Below are 5,923 nucleotides of genomic sequence, written 5' to 3'. Positions count from 1 at the left end.
AGAGAAGAGAAGAGAAGAGAAGAGAAGAGAAGAGAAGAGAAGAGAAGAGAAGAGAAGAGAAGAGAAGAGAAGAGAAGAGAAGAGAAGAGAAGAGAAGAGAAGAGAAGAGAAGAGAAGAGAAGAGAAGAGAAGAGAAGAGAAGAGAAGAGAAGAGAAGAGAAGAGAAGAGAAGAGAAGAGAAGAGAAGAGAAGAGAAGAGAAGAGAAGAGAAGAGAAGAGAAGAGAAGAGAAGAGAAGAGAAGAGAAGAGAAGAGAAGAAAGGGGGAAGGGTGCTTTTGGGGCCCTTCTCAGACAGACATGAAGGCCTCCTGGACGTTTCCTTTCTGCTGGACGGCCTCAACAAAGGTGCTCAGTCATGTGAAACTTAATCTTGAGCCCCCCAAAAAAATCACCTTTGACCTTTCTCTGCCTTCACCCAAGGAGAAGGGGCCAGAATCAGAGGCACTGGAGAGAGGTCACGTCCCCCAAGACTCTGCCTGAGCACACGTGTGCAGACATATGTGTGTGTGCGTGTTCCTGTTTGTGAAAAAGAGGGAGTGCCCCTTTTACTGCATTTTTTCCATCCTAGACAAAACACAGACCCCAGTCTAATCCAGTGGTCCTCAACTTCTGTCTGGGCAAACATAGAAGCACCTCAGCCAAGTGATAATTCTGTGTGTTCGTGTGATCTTAAGTGGACAAGACTCCTGGAATCAAAAGGGTGAGCAGCTGCAACCAGTCCACAAGTCCAGCCTTACTGCTAGAGAAAAACACATACTGTATACACACACACACATGGGATTAACCTCATAGATCCCTGAGACGGGGGCTCCCCTGTCATCAATGCAAAGCCCAGTAGAGTATAAACACTGAGGCAAGACAGAACAGAGACTAGGGCATTCAAGAGAATAACAAACTGGCTTTGTTCCAAAACCTAGTGAACTCTACTGCCTATAAAGTCCGCTGCCTTCTAAAGCGGCATCCAAACTGATAAGGAACTGGTTTGGAAATTTTAAATGAGCAATAATGTCATACAAGTAGCACTACTGTATACTCACACAAAGCTGCAGACTTAGTTGTCTCACAATTGATTTCAATAGTTTTGTGCTAGCATGTTCCTAAGCTAACAGTACAAAACTCTAATAAGAATAAACATTAAAATACAGGTGGCAAGCTAATGTGAATGAAGTCCAAAAAAACAACCCAGGCTCATTGGAAAAACATGGCAATGATGACATTTCCCCAAAATGACAATATGTTGTTTCTTGTACGTTTTATGCCCTTTCAGATTTAAATGTTTAGTGAGTGGCATTTAAAATCTAGTTACAATTTAGTTCTAAACAGATGAATGTGAATGTGGCAACATTTTATTATGTTGGTTTTATGTATCCTGGCAGTTTGGAAATGTCCAGGGATTGATGCTAAAAGGTTAATGCTCTGTTGTCTTATCGTACTACATACACTAAACCCTAAACCCAACTGGTAGGGTTGTAAACACAAGATAAAACCCATTTGCAGAAGCAACCATGTCATTTTTACTTGCTTCTACAATTCTTTCAGTACTTTTATCATGACTCATATACAAATGCAATGCTGTACCAAGTGGGCTTCCAAGCAAGTTTACTATGTCAGGAAAGCCATACATATGGAGCTGATTATTTGATGCAAACATCAAATTGTATTACAAATTATTTTAAGCAACGCAAATAAGTCATTATTAATTTATAATCTGTCCCCTAATCATAATTTGTGTTAAAAGGAATAAAATTGTTGGCGTTTTACTGCTACTAGTGTTCATTTCATTGTATAGGTATGTTTTCCAATGAGCCTGTGTTGGCAAAATATGTATCAATTACTTGTTCAAATAAAGAAAAATACAAAATGCAGCCCATAATACACTAGAAAACTCTGTTTCTTTATCAGAAAGGTGTCTCAAATCACAAAAGCAATTCTTTTGTGAGGGAAACTGACAGATCTTCCCTGAGAGCCTGAAAATATATTCTTTAGGGAGGGAGAGAGGCAGAGAGCAGAGGTCAGGACCTGCTATGGGAAAAGTATGCAGGCTATGCACGCTCTGTTTTGGCCCAGGATCCCTGTGACCTGCCATTGTTCACCCTTTGACATTGAACTTGGAAGAGGGGAGCAGAAAGCAGGCTCGGCTCCTAAGCACCGTAAAACACATACACACAAACATGCCACAACCCATAGTGCCCATCCCCAAGTCTTAAGGGCTTTTATCTCAACTGTCAACAGTTTAAAAAGCTGGATCCTTTTCTAAGGGTGGACTTTAATCACCTCTAGGTCAGTAAACATAAAGAGCTAAAGTAAGGGCAGAGAGATAGATAAAGAGACAGAGAGAGAGAGAGATTACTTTGTCACGTTGGTGTCAGTCCACAAAGGAAAAGCAAAGAGTGCAAAAATGAAAGAAAAAAGAGGCTGTTAAAGTTATAAAACAGACACCCAAATGACCATACAAAGCCTGAGACAAAAGATGAAGCAGCCAACTTCCGTCTTTTCGTCTGGGTCCAAGGCAAACACACCTGGTGTTAATACTCATGTGTACACATCCACTCGCATGTGGGCTGTGGCGTAGCATAAAGGCACCGGCTTTTTTATATATACACAATTTCAACAAAAACTCAATTACATTAAAAATGCACCCTGTATATTAGTTCGAGCAACTTGAAATTTTTCATTTTTTCCCCCTCACTTATATCTTTGTTCACACTTTTAAAAGTAAGACTAAATCAGGTGTTTTGTCAAGTAACTGAAATAAGTTTAAGTATTAAAATGACTAAGACTATTAAAAATGAAATAGAAGTAAAATAAATATATATTAAAAAAATATTTTATATACTGTATATATGTATATATAAAAAATAAACTGTCATAACGTGACAAAAGCACATAACCAAATTACTAGTTAAAATTGAAAATATAAAAATAAAAGCTAATTATCAAACTATCAAAATAGTAATAAGTACTATAATGGTATATAAATAATACTAAAATAACACTAATGAGCGATGACCACTTGAATAATAATAATAAAAAATATATTAGAAAATGGATCAAATTAAATAGACTTTAATAAAGCTGAATGTAGTGAAACCAGTGTGTAAAAATAAAAAAAATAACTATCATAAACCTCTAACAAAAAAAGTATCAGTGATTACTTTGTTTGTGTAATAAGGCCTAAACTTGATTTTCTGTTTATTTGGGGGAAAATATCAAAGAATGGAATTAAATTTGGTCAAATGTGTTAAACAGAGCCGAGAGTACAGTACACCCCTATATTGGTAGCTAAAAGCATAATCACATTAGGTCAAATATTTAATAAAGAAACATGCAAGGGGGAAGTGCAGAACATTACGAATGACAGACAATCCAATTCTGTGGAAATCTGCAGGAGTTCTGTGGCCGTAGTTTCCGGGTGGGTCTGGACATTAATTAAACAAACCAAGACAAACTGTGCAGTTGTATTTCAAAATGCATTTTAAATGTATTTATTGACTCTTGATTCATTGCATATGACATCCATTCTTTCAAAGATGACTGGAATGTTTCAGGTTGTGGGGGAGACAGGGACCGTTCAAAATAAAGAGGGGAACCCACTAGCTATGAAACTTTACTGCATATCCAAAGGCCAGAGATGATAAAACCACCTGTTCCTCATCATCGTGTTATTTCAAAGAGGATTGTGTCAACAGACCATTGTATAGCCTTTTTATCTATATAACCCCCACATAGCTTTTTCTTAGAAACTCATTTTCAAGATCCATACATTAAAATGATTCTCACTATATTATCCTGCCAAGTTAAGGAGAAACGCAAAATGGCAGCAGCATGCTGAGCTCAACTACAGGTATTTTTGTACCTTTAAAGTGAACAAGGAACAGTCTGGAATTCTAGTCTCTATATAAATACTATCTTGACTACTGTTGATGAACAATTCAATCCAGATCTTCTCTACACACTGACATGGTAAACTGAAGTGTGTCACAATAGCTTTTGACAGACCATAAGTCAGCCCTATAAAATGTCAAATGTACTCCTACAATCTCATTATAATGCATCCTGAAGGACTGTGTATGCCAAAGGGGGGAGAAAAAAAAGAATCAGAAGAAAAAGAAATTCACAGAACATTTAGTATTTACATAGTACATTGTAACCCACCAAGAAATAAAGATGAGCGGCAAAAAAATGGAACACTTTAAATTAATTTCCTGTTAAAAACACCATAGTATTACAAAAAGACACCCCAAAACATTGAATTATTAATATATTTTAAAAAGTACGATAAAAATGGCTGTTTAAGTAGCGGGTTTGGAGTATATTCACTGAGATAAACATACTTACACTGTTCCAATTTAAAGTCTAGCTTCTAAATGAACAGTCGTCTTTATCATTTTTTTTTTCTTTTTAAGCTTCTTTTAAGTCCTTTTTTGCTGACCACGATTTCTAATCTAACTCTATTTCACATATGTTTATACCTCATCAAGTTGATCATATGAGAGGACATATAAGTGTGTCTTGTAAACAGGAAAAAAATTGAACAGTGCAGATTTTTTGTGCCATTGGAGAGCGGTTTCGTTTTATACTCAACCACCTGCCCGTAGATTAGCAGGACAGATACAGAGTTTTAGGCTGAGTGGCAAGTGCTATTCATAAAATTCACTATGGGATAATGTAGAGAATAAAAAGTCTGAATGTCAACTCGACGGGCACAAAATATGTGAGCGTGGCTAAGTGCTTTACTAATAAACAGGGGTATATACAGTACATAGCTTTAGAAACTGAAGAGTGTAGGATAACAGAAAACGTTGTGGAAGTACACAACAGTTTGCAAGCAAGTTAACTGTAAAGTATTCAGACTTTCATCCAATAATGTGTAAATGTCCTGAAATACGTTTCGGCATTGCTCCATCAAAACTGGTGTTGCTAAACTACTTCTATTTCTAGCCAATCTGAGCTTAATTTGAAATGTAAAGGATTTTCAATCCAGACAATTCTTTAACAGCTTATTCGGGGACTGTTTGTTAAATTTTCGTGGATGACCCTGTCAAGAAATTAATTCTATAAAAATGGACATATTTACATAATATGCTTTTTGTTCCATGCACCAAATAGAAATGTATCAGTATAGTCCAATTAATTGGCTATCTACTGAGTAAAACACATTTTCAGGGCTACTTTCTAAAAAAAAAAAAAAAAACCTTCATAGAAAAACCCAAAGAAACATTGAGTCCCTAAGTTAAAAGAAAACTTACTAATGTACCTGTCAGTTTGATACCAAAACACAAGGTAGAATCTCACCGAGGCATGAACATGCCAACAAAAGAATCATACTTAAAGAAACACAACATGTTATACTAGTAAATGATATACATAAGAACATATGCTGGATTCCTGCATTTAGCGAATTCACAATAGGTACTTGATGCAAGAACCTAATTTTACATTGAATAATATCCCCAGGCTTATGGCAAATGGCAGAAACCGCAGATGCTTTAAACACCCAAGGCACTCTTTTTCACAAGCAACAATACAAATTTTAGTATTTTAGTAAAATGTTACCGTTTAAACGTTCGTCTATACCCCTAATGAACAGTGTAAACCCCAGTGTGAATGTAGGTAGTCAAAAGATTACGGCTTAAATGACAAAATACAACTAGGTATGATATGTAAAAATTAATTGTTTGCAGCATGAAATGTCCTGTTTGATAAAAGACAGTAACAACAGCAACACAGCTAATGCTTATCAATCAAGCTAACACATGAAAACATGCCAACCAGTAAGAAAAGAAGTACAAAACATTTAGTTATTGCACATTAGAGAGGCTCAGAGTCTTGCGTCATTTTGAAAATTTTCGGCCAGCATAATTAACTGACGCTGTGCTTTAAATATTTTTTTTTCCTAGGACTGCGAAAGACATCATAAAGT

This window comes from Sinocyclocheilus grahami, unplaced genomic scaffold, assembly GCF_001515645.1.
Source record: "Sinocyclocheilus grahami isolate Dianchi unplaced genomic scaffold, SAMN03320097.WGS_v1.1 scaffold34.1, whole genome shotgun sequence".
Lineage (NCBI taxonomy): Eukaryota > Metazoa > Chordata > Actinopteri > Cypriniformes > Cyprinidae > Sinocyclocheilus > Sinocyclocheilus grahami.
The sequence above is the reverse complement of the archived record's forward strand: the minus strand, read 5'-3'. Positions refer to the sequence as shown.